Source organism: Dermacentor andersoni, chromosome 2 (genome assembly GCF_023375885.2).
Source record: "Dermacentor andersoni chromosome 2, qqDerAnde1_hic_scaffold, whole genome shotgun sequence".
Lineage (NCBI taxonomy): Eukaryota > Metazoa > Arthropoda > Arachnida > Ixodida > Ixodidae > Dermacentor > Dermacentor andersoni.
In genome coordinates this window covers 110,890,436-110,902,325 of record NC_092815.1, presented here as the reverse complement: position 1 = coordinate 110,902,325, position 11,890 = coordinate 110,890,436, and positions in this window count along the sequence as shown.

Here is an 11,890-nt window from a genome sequence, read left to right as displayed (position 1 = left end):
GAACATAGTAAATAGAAAGTGGGATGGTTTTTCTTCTTTAAGACCAAAACCATAAGCACCTACTTTAACCTTGCCTGTTTGCGTGTAAACACACATGTGAAGGAGCGCAGAATTCTGCAGTATGATTCATTCATTTATATGGTTCTCGAAAGTTCATTGTTGTGTAGGCAATAAATAAACTTGCGTGTGTTTGCCTGTTTATTTCTTTAACGACTAATAATATCTATTGAGGAACTAATCGAAGCGGCTGGTGCTTATCAGTGTACATCCGAAACTATTGGGAAGGGCGAGATCTTCAGCAAGATCCTCGATCCTAAAAGGCATGTTCTGACTATACTTATATTTAATTGGAGAAATTGCAAGTGCGCAAATGATACGTTATTTAAGCACGCTGTTCATCCTTAAACGTAAGCAAATGGCGTAGGCCAGACTTGCTTTTTCTCGTACAAATATTGGCACAACTTCTCAAACGTCGCCGCCTGGAAAGCGCCTAATGCGTTAGCTTTGCTCTTAGTAAATAAAATGCGTAGCGATACCGTGAGTGTACGACACAATACAAAGCTTTTGTCAGGCAAACTTCTTCGGGTGACTGGATGAATGCTGTTGTTAAAAGCTTTACGCGTCTAAACATAAAAATAAATCCGTTCCACACAATAGATAAATTATTTATTGGGACGTTACTTAACGTGCTTTATCTGTCTAAATATTCAAGCACTCCCAGTTTTCTAAACACAGCAATCTAATTAGTATACATGCACATACGCAATTCTTGCGAATTGTTGCATTTATATCGCGATATCTTGTTGAAGATGATCAATTTCCAAAGTTAAAAGGCCGTTTGGTTGGCGCATATATATATATATATACTGTCTATCACTGTCATGCTAGCTGAACCGTAGTTTCCATAGACACTAATGCCAGAGTTCCCTCTAATATTTTTTTCTAATGTACTTCATGGCGTTTCCCCATCGCATAGCTTGTCCCCTAATTCTTAGTCGCATTCGCACTGCCAAAGCTCAAGCTTGCGACGCCCGTAAGCAGTTTAACATGTCAGGCGCTGTCGTTCAGCGTCTCCATGCATAACGTGGACACCACAAAGAAATGTCTACTGCCGGCACAAACAAGGTAACACATCAGCGACACCGGGGCGCGTTCATCTTTACTTCGGAGCACAATCTGGCGTTGGAGCCTCGGCCTTCCTACAAGTGACGTCAAGTCACATGACACGCTGCTCCTTACAGGTACATTTATGTATCAGTCCGACGATCGCATATTTTTTTCATACGTTTCTCGTATCATTCTCCCGCGGTCGACGCGAACTTCGTATCAATTTCAGATGATTTCCGTAGCAACACCTTGGAAAACGTACGGCAGTACGTATCCCATTCCACACGGATCGTTTCAAAGTGGAAGCCCATACTACATTCGTTTTATTACGGGGCTGGATAACTTTGGCTGCAATGTACGCGAGCTTGACCGCCTCGCGCGTGCGATAGTTTGGGACGCTACAAATCGGAGCGGAATGGAACGGAGCGTATAAAAAGGTCAAGCAGCACTTGTTGGAGAAGAGAATCAGTCAGTCATTGGCTAACGCCAATGTGACATTCTCGCTTCACAGGGTCGAAGCGGCGAAAAAAATAAAGAAAATGTCAGAGGACACGTTCGCCAAGCAGACAGTGCTCGCGGCGGTTTTGTTCGACCAACGACTTGGTGTTTTGCTTCATAACGCCAACGACACGTCCATACACGACCCCACGCATTCTACGTGGTATATGTAGGTGCGCCATTATCTTATAACTCAAGCCCACTTAAACTCGCGCCCTTCGAACTTCAACTTTTCTGGCAAACTTGGTTTCTCACGGTTTCTCTCTTTGGGGTTTGTTTCTATGACCGGCATTTGTCGCTGTTTTGTGCCTCTTTTTTTTTTTCTAGTAGTCGACAAAATCCGATTTGGCGCTGCAGGAATGAGTCGTTGTGTGCTGTAGCCGGCTCAGCCGCGAGTAGTTGCGAGAGGATACTGTTCGTTTGTGTCCACCGTCACCCGGTTTCCGCTGAAAGACAGGCACGGCTTTCGTTTCCTTTTCTTTCTTTTTTTTCACAAAAGCGTTTTGGGAGCACTGGAGGGCAGCAATGGGTAAAGCAGTATGGCGGGTGGGGGGGGGGGGGGGGGGACAGGGTTTTTACGCAAGCCTTTCTCGCTTTAATTCGATATCTGGCTCTGGTCAGAGGGGAATAATCAGGTTGATCGCAACGGCGTTCTGAGGATGACAGCTGCTGGGCTTCTTCTTTTTTTCCCTCCTTTTTTTCCCTCTTTTACAGAAAACAATCAAACGAGAAAACAAAGTAGAGAGGGAGAAGCCTGGGCCTAGTGCCAAGTTTTCGACTTTCCGAGGCCTTTATTTCTATTGTCGAAGTTTTTTGAAATTCATAACCCTCGCAGCCTGTTTTATAATTCAACACGCAGCGCAGAAATGGGGCATCTCATTCCTTTTGTGTCGCCGAATAAGACAAGGTTGAGAGGGGATCTGCGGTCAGTGCGCGACTACGTCGCAGACTGCCGGAGGGTCGCCTGCGGATTGCGCGCTTTGATTTTTATCTGCTGCTGCATGGCCATTTCAAAAGAGCGGTCTCGGCGTTATCTATAGATATTTTCATAAAAGAATACACTCTTTTCATGTACGCTGTTATCTTCCGTCGCCCGATGTCACTCCTCTTCCTCCTAGCAAAATCAAGCGCGCTGGCTCAGGTCGACTTCTGTGCCTCGCTGTAAATAAGTTATCTTTGTTTTTTCCCGTGTACGCTATTGTTTATCAGCTTTCATAAAATGCTTGCCATTAACTCCCTTACCCTTCAACGTTTTGGTTATTGGTCATTGGATGTTTTATTTTATTATTCGAGTGGCTTGTTGAACGGCGTTGTGTGGCGTGATGCCAAGAAAGTGATTTACTATGTTACTTTAACAAAACAAGCACACCCCCAAGAAAATCGGCCACATCAATACTTTTGGCACGTCATAGAGAAAGAGATCTATTTAATGTGAAGAAAGAATGGTAATGGTTGAGGGAAGCGCTTGCTACGCACAGCTTATGCCTTACGTGCAGTACGTCACACCCTCGCCCGTCTCACACTCAATAGGTACACATGAAATGCGTTACGTCTGTGTGCTTTCCATCTCCGAACAGGCTGCAGAAACACAGCTCCACATCAAAGAGCGCGTCAGGGCTGCGTCACACGCGCTGAGAAGTCCGTTAATGGACAGGCGCCTTATAGTCCAGTGTCATTTGTTCGCGTTTCGGCATACGCTGATAGTATAGACGATTCAGCGAGCGCTATACGTTGAACGTGAACATTACTAAACTGCACATACAGGTGCGAGCGTAGTGTAGGTCACAAATCTCTCGCTGCCGAAATCGAGGACGCCGCGAAGCAACAAAGAAGCAGTCGCAGTGAACGGCAATTCAGAGGCGATGAGCATCATAGGAGGCGAGACCTGGATCACCCACTGCTTTTACAGTGACAAACCCTTACTTCTTTCCCACGTTTCTCCTTGCCAGCTGCGAGGCGATTCCGTCGAAGCTCTTCAGAATCGCGGGCATTCATCGTGTAACTAGTGAGGCCGGGAGCATCGGTACACTTACGGCCGATAGCCTGCTCCATTTCTCCTTCCTTCGTTTCTCCAAGTCCCTCCTGCTCAAGCCGTGAAAAGATATTATCTACTGCACTAAGGATAGAGACAGAGATGAGAGAGAAGGCAGGCAGGTTGAACGTGGCTATACCTTTAGACAGAGAAAAAAAGACGGAAAGACAACGAAGGACGACATGAGCGCCAACTTGCATTAGATTAGATAAACGCTTGTTAAGAAGAGTAACAGAGCACGGTAGCTTTCTGTGGTAACGGTGGTCGATACCTGGGTTCAAGTATCTTCTATTCCATGAGTGGTAGGTCGTCCAGTCGACCTACCCTTACAAAAGTTTTATAGAAATTCTATAGACAGTCTATAGACGTCTATAGACTGTCTATAAACTTTCTATAAAAACTTTAGTAGCAGACTATAGAGCGCACTAGCTCAGGTCGATCTCTCTGTCTTTCCTATCAATAAATCCTATCTAATCAAATTGTAGGGGTATATTGTAACGAACAGGATGCCTCTTGGTCGTCAAACGAAGAAAAGTGACAGAAGGTATGTTCAATATACTCAGTGTCACCGCTAAAGTCGTTACCATGACGACTCACTGTCAGTGGTCGCAAAATTTTGTTCCCTAGCAGAACACGACTTAACTTTTATGTACTTCGCCAAAAAAGGCATATCCGCGTTGAAGCTTAGCGTCCAACTTTTCGGATTGAAAAAAAAGGAAAAGGAAGCGCTAAGCATAGAAATCTTTTAAGAACGTCAGGGTGAAGAAGTCTCACACAACCCGAATTCAAAAAAGAGCAATGTAGTATCCTTGCTTTAGTCTTCCAAGTCGCTCAGCGCTCCTTATGCTAATATTCAAGATAAATATTTTCTAGTACATTTTCGTCTCAAAGTTCGTTCTACCGAGTTTCTCGCAGTTTCTGCGCCAGACTTCATGATTTCGATTTTGAGCACAAACACTAGACTACGATTCTAAAGTGCTTTCCTGAAGTTGTAGTTGTACCGCGTACCTGTCTCCGTTTTCTCTTTCGGACTGCATTCATGCTTAGCCGAGATCGCGATTTGTAGCACAAACAATAAATGCCGCAGAATTGAAGAAATCCCATAAAATCATTATGCGAAAAATTGACGCCAATTAAAGGTCCCAACATCTCCTAAGCAACCATATAATTAAAAAATGTATTTGTGGCAGCTAGCCGAGCTAAAAATGTTTACAGGGTTTAAGAAAGAGACACGGCAACTGTCCTACCAGCTGCGCTACCAGTGCACCTATACTTTATACATATCGCGGGAATATTTACTCGCACACTCAAGATTAATGTATAACAGTAAGGCCAATCATAGCTAAACATGTTGGTAGAACTTATGCATATCCCGCGTACTACATGTAAAAATTGATGAACACGAAGCTTTTTTTTTTTTTTAATGTGGACGCTTGTGTTAATGCTGAGTGTGTTGACGTCATACCACGCTACATTAATGAAGGTACTGTACAACGATATGTATACGACATGCCTACGTTATGTAGATGACGGTGTGATGTGATGCGTGTTCGAGCGTAATATACCCGGGACCGGCTTCCAGCGCACACACTTAAACCGAAACGTTCTTGGTCACGCGGTGCAGGTAAAACTGCAAGCAAGGGTGCATGCACTGGGAAGTACAAAACCTAACGCTTCACGTCTAAGGCGTCTTCATCGCCTGCAAAATCATGATCAGTTGCACCCCTCAGTCGAGACGTTGGTATGTGTCCTTTGCTGTGTGAGACGCACCCCGCTATACTTCTACTTGGTGAGACACCGCGACGCCAAGCCGGGATAAAGCGGCAAGGAAGCTAGATCCTACCTACAGATTCCAGAGCAATCGCTGGTGCTGACCCGCCTCGATTTGTCAGTGGCTTCGGCACTGCGCCGCTAAGCACGAGGACGCGGGATCGAATCCCGGCCGCGACGGCCGCTTTTCGATGGGGGCGAAATGCAGAAAGGCCCGTGTACCTTGCATTCGGTACCCAGGTGGTCGAAGTTAATTCGGAATCCCCCTGCTACGGCGTGTCTCATAATCAGATCGTGGATTTAGGTATAGTAAAACCGTAGAATTTGATTTAGCCATCGCTGGTGATCGCGTGTAGCTTCGAGAATGCGCCACTCTCCTTGCGTCGCGTGCGCGAGAATCGGTGACAGGAGGAGGAAGAGGAGGAGGAGGAGCAATAAAATTCATTTGTAAAAATGAGCCGGCAGTGGAAATACTCCGACCTGGGCGGCGTCCTTAGTCCAGGATGCCATGGGCCTGAGCCGATAGCTTGGCCCTGCTCACCAGACGATGCTGGTCTTCAGGACTCGGGCTTGATCAGCCGGGCAGCATTTAAGGAATTTTGAACACTGTAGACGCTTCTCTCGCCGAGCGACACCCGCAGATAACAATAGTAGTTAGGCAACGTAAAGAAACAGTAAGGTGGTGGTTGTGACGATCTCTTCCCACACAGCCTAGCGTAACCAATGTTCACGATCTCATCTTGCAGCGGCGTATAGAGTGGCACCCCCAGCATGCTGCACCACCGAATAATCGAGGGAGGAGGAAGGTGCTCTTGCTTTCGCATCGTGCAATAACGGCCCGAATGAAGCACCACGGGCGCGAACCACACTTGGCGACGGGGTAAACAGTCTTAATTTGGGGCACGCGCCGAAAACACGAAGTTGGGCGTGGTCAGGAAGAGGCAGTGTATAGGAGCTCGTATGATAGGAGTCGGAGCCCTGCCGTGCAATCAACGGTGGATCTTGGAGCAGCGTCTGTGTTGGGCGTTTCTCTGTGTGCGTGCTCCCGCGCTGCTTTTCTGTTCTGTTACGCGTGTCCAACGTGGCGCAACAGCAGTTTTAATGCATGCATCGCATAGCGCGTCGCTCGATGCAGGTATTTACATTCAGACGTGCGTTCCTCGACGACGCGAGTGGCCCCCTTTGAAATTCACGCTGAGCCAGCTTCCCGCACGTCACGTGTCGTCTTCTTCCTAATGAAGATTCATTGCGCGAACCAAACAACAAAACAGTAATAATAAAACTAAGCGTACGCAGCGTACGCAGGCGGGTTGGGATTTTAATATCCGCGCCCGCCTTGATGCACTTGCGAGCGTCGGTCCCAACTGGGATGGCCATTAAAAGAAAATAAGCAGTCCGTAACGGCCGTTAGGCGGTAATCACGGCTATTTCTGCCTGTCCGGCTCGAAAGCCCGCGAGCGGCCGAAGACGCAAGCAAAAAAAAAAGAAAAGAAAAAGGAGTGGGGGGGGGGGGGGTGAAAAACGAGCACTTAATTTTGCTGGTCCTCCTGCTCGGGCTCGGCACGAGTGAGAGCTCTCGCACAACCTGCTCCACTCGAAAATGGTAGAGATGATTTTCTTATCCCGTCGCTGGTTTCTTTTCGATTTCTCTTTTCTTTAAGGGTATATAGGGGGCGTAGACAACTGTGTCTGTTCTATTCCTTTTTCTTTTCTTCTTTTCTTTTTTTTTTTGCGTGATGCAAAGTTGTGCGTGGCAAGAGCAACATAGAAGGTTTCGACGTCGTCCGCGAAGCTTCGTCCTCCCCTCTCAGAGTTCCAACTTTTCCAGACCCGTGGCCAGACTACCAACACCCTGGACCGCTCGTGCCTTCTCTCGTTTACAGCATTCTCGTCAAAAGCGCACGCCTACAAAATTCTCTTGCATTTCTTTTCTCCTTCGTGTTACAAAATGCAAGTCAGGTCACCCTGATGAAGGCTGAGAAGTTTGCGCATCTGAGTCTGGCACGACTCGAGACTCTTTTCTGTGGACGAGGAAAGGAGTGAGTGAGTGAGTGAGTGAGTGAGTGAGTGAGTGAGTGAGTGAGTGAGTGAGTGAGTGAGTGAGTGAGTGAGTGAGTGAGTGAGTGAGTGAGTGAGTGAGTGAGTGAGTGAGTGAGTGAGTGAGTGAGTGAGTGAGTGAGTGAGTGAGTGAGTGAGTGAGTGAGTGAGTGAGTGAGTGAGTGAGTGAGTGAGTGAGTGAGTGAGTGAGTGAGTGAGTGAGTTGGCAGGCTAGAGGTGCCTTATCACGTGATGACGGCCTGGTTCTTCCCACAAGCCTCAAGTGATGAGCATGTTGTTAGGTCATAAACGCAATTGATAAGAGAACGCCACAACGGTAACACTAAAGTGTGCGCCGTCGAGTAAATTTAGGGGGAAACGCGACGCTTCAGTTCTCGTAATCTCTGATCCGAAAGAAAAAAAAAAGAACACCTTCGATACTGTCGTACCGGATCCCTCGCTTTCGCGTGTCGCTCTGAAGGGCATCCTATTCCGGTGCATAGTTATAGAGCACGTCGACAGCAGGTGTCCAACATGTCCGCTTGTAGAATTTAGTATTGGAACTAAGAAGACGATTGGTGGCATGCCTTGTACAATCGAATAGAATCAAGTGAACACCGAGTTCGCACAACGCATATAAAAAAATTTAGCTCTACCAGCCCGCAGTTCTTCTCGTATACGCAGCGTGTGAAATATGACGCAAGTGCGGTAAGCCTTCACTGCCTTCTTGTTCGGCCAATGTTTGACCAACAAGGTTGATGCGAGAGCGTAATACATCAAACGGTGAGCCGTCTAAACCTCCATCGATGCCCACGTGCGAGAGAATCCTTCTAGATGGCGCGGTATACAGTTCTGCACAAATTTTTCTGGATATATTTAACAAGTGCGAAGGGGCTTGACAAAACTGATCGTGTTTCGATGTTCGTTGCAGCTGTAGCAAAATTTCATTGCAGTAGATAACGAACACTACCTTGCTGTTCTTCAATACATTGATCTTTGTAAAAGCAGCCCGTGTTGCTGCGGACTCGGTCACCGCGCTTGAAATATTCCTATTCAAATGGACCACCCTAATAAAATCATGGAATGGAATGAATTACGAATCCTGAAAATCGCAAGGTGCGAATTCCACGTGGCAGATGCGCAATTTAACTTTTTTAAAAGGCGCGCCATCGAATTAGCAACCACGTGCTTAGCAGTGCAACGTCACCACGGTGGGTCGGTCAGGTTTAAGTGTGGATCTGAATAAAACGACATAAAATCCTAACACGGGGTTTAATGTCCCGGAGCTGCATGGAGTGGGATGCGATCAATCGAGGAACGCCGTAATGAAGCGTAGAGCGCTGATGCACTTTTTGAACAGAAATGAGCTCTTCGACACACACTGATTGTGCAGTGAAGGCTATTATACGTATGCGCCCTAGCGCATCCCTTGTTCTAAATTTCCATTCTCTCTTTCCTCTTTCTTTTTCTTCCCGCTTCCCCATCCCCCCGTGTAGGGTGTGCTACCTGGTTGACCACTCTGCTTTTAATTTTCTCTCTCTTTCTCTCTCCACCGAAATTTTGGCCACCTGGAGTACTTTCACGATCCACCACCTAATTTTTAGGAACACGAGCGTTCTTATCATTTTCTTTTTTTCTCTTTCCAAGTGAAAGGCAGTCGCAGAAGCTGAGACTCGAGCTCGCGTGATCGAGCACGCGTGATCTTTGGCACAGGAGCACGCACGATGCCATAGCTATTGATCCACCGCGGTGTGGCGATAAAACGACAAACGACCGCAGCACGGAAAGCGGCCGATTGTCCAGTTTTTGGAGAGCGTTGGCAAGTTCTTGTCTTTCCGGGCATATCGGGGACAGTGGCACCACAGGTGGTCGATATTGTGAGTAAATGAGTGTGTGACCTCTACTCAATACCCCTGTTCTCCACCCGTTTCCTCATCCCACCTCAGAAGAAACATTGAATAACAATTGCTAATGTCGCCGCCCCCATCTCCGCGGCGGTGACCCACTGTAAGATGGCGCGATGGCGCGTCATCGGAGCTCCGGCTCGATAGCGGTGGGTCGCGGTGTGTGCTGCCCAATCCGAAACGCAGGACCGCCTCTGTTGGGCACTGTATATTATGTGTGCGGTTGCCTGTTGTGGAGATAAGGCAGCTGCTGCGCTCAAAGATCGCATTACCAAGAAGCGTAATCGTCGACCAATTTTTGTACACTCGTTTTTGAAAAAGTTGTAAAAAAAATTTTTTTTTACAACCAGGCACACCTGTTGTTACTGATTCCACGTGTGACAAGGGTAGTTCAAGGGCGCGTTACAGGTCCCCGACCCCATAGAGGTATGTACCGTTGTGCTTGGACCCTTTCTGCACTATCACCAGGATCGGCCCACATGATGATTTTTTTCTTGTCAACTGTCTCGGACACACATTTTTCCAGATCCTAGCCATAGACTGCTTCACTGCAAAAATCATTTAAAATTTATCCGGTGCTTGGGCAGTATCGAACGCGTTTCATATATATTTAGATAAACTTGCTTGAATGTTCTTTCCCACAAGCGCCACGCGCGCACTTCGCTGCGGTGCCGCTACATGACGCAGCGTGTTCGATGGGAAGCGCGAGTATACATGTGGCGTTATACACAATGCGTTCCTGCGACGGCAATACGATGCTTGGCTACGTTGCTTCAAGGCCAATTGCATTAACGTCGACATTCGTCGTGAGATGCGTTCTGCCGGAATTTTTTTTTTTTTCGACCATGTCGCTGAACTTGGACAAGGAAGTCGCCGCGCAGTACAAGACACAGCAGCTGATCCACCGCTCCTAGAGTTACAATGCAAGATCATAGCTCCGTAGAGTTGTGGGTTGAACGAGCACCGGCAGCCTGCATGTGCATGCTTGTACGTATGTACAACGTATACGTACGCATGTGCGTATAGAATGGCCGCTACTCCGCGGCGAGTATAGACAGTCGTCGCAGAGCAACGCTGCTCTGTCCGTCACAGACTTCGGTGTGCAAGCATTCGATCTCGTAGACAAGCCGGTCATTGGCGCGTGGTGGTTTCAGGGATAACAGGGTAGCACGCGCGTCTGTAAAGACGACCCAGCAGCTCACTGGCTGCTCTAAGACGCAAGTGAATGCTTCGCGCACTGCAGCCAGCTCCGCGGCGGTGGAAGAGGTCCTGTGACTGTGCACCGCAGAAATAGCGCGATACCTGTTAGTGGAATCCGCGCAGTTATGGCGGATGAATCAGTCATCACAGAACCGTTGGTGTAGAGGTGACGATGTTGTTTGTATCAGCATGAGATGTGTTGTAGTGTAAAATACTTCAGTACTGGAACGGGGGCTTTCTTGTTTGAATTTTATTATTGATACGGTTGTAGTGGTAAACCAGGCAGATAACTTCCAAGGAGGAAGTGAAGGCGGAAAAGGACTCTGGTAGTAAGGTGTTACAAGGTCGGCGACTTCACAAATACACGTCCTAGCAAGAAAGTGTTCAGCGACTCTGGCAACATATCGAATGTTAGCGCGATTTAACTACTCCGTTTTGTAAAATTGGTAGCGAAGGGCATCTGCTTTCCGTTAGCCTGTCTCTTGTTGATGGGTACCTCGGGAGACTGAGACATATCCTTAATCTTCTCGCCTGCACTCCTTCCAGGATCCTTATGTTTATTCGGGAGGTGCCGTGCCGGGCGGGAAGGTTATATCGAAGGAGCCCTTCGCAAACGGATGCATGAGATATAAGGTGGGCCTCACCAGAGAGCTGTCAGCATTGCTGGAAAGCGTGCCTGAGGCCAAAAGGTGCGCCATTGTCCTTTACCTGTCGGCAGTCGCCAGCACAAGAAGCAGAGAACGTTGAAAGGCACTGGAGTGCAACATAAGAAAGGAGGACACACTACGGAGACGGGACCGGCAAAGTGTTGACTTTCAACCGTTAATTTATTAGAGCCACCCTCCCGATTCGTTCAGTTCGACGTTTGCACCGTCCACTCGCGAGCGCATTATGCGTTCGAGCAGGACGTTATAAAAGACACTTATTTGTTTTGCCTTTCACCTTTCGTGTGCCTTGTTCATTGGCATTTTGTATGCGCACCGCATGGCCCGCATCTCAGGGTTTTCAAGTTTTTGGCCACTTCTTTCTTTTTCTTTTCTCTAATAACTTCAAGTTTCCCCTGTTCTTGTCAACGAAAGTACGTGTATACTTTACCATGGAAGTTCGTATATGGTCGCCGACACCGTCATGGTAATCTAGGGAACTTTTTCTCTTTTCTTTTTGTAACAGAAAGTTAGTTTTTTGCATTGATAAACCAAGCGCCTGCAGTATACCCTGGTGACGCCATGGCATAGAAGTTTTCTCTATTAGAACAGTAACGAGAAAAGAAAACTGCGTTCTCGTTCTCTTTCTTTCTGCAGCTTTAAATGGGTTTCGCCTTCGCGGTGCAAACTAAGGCTTC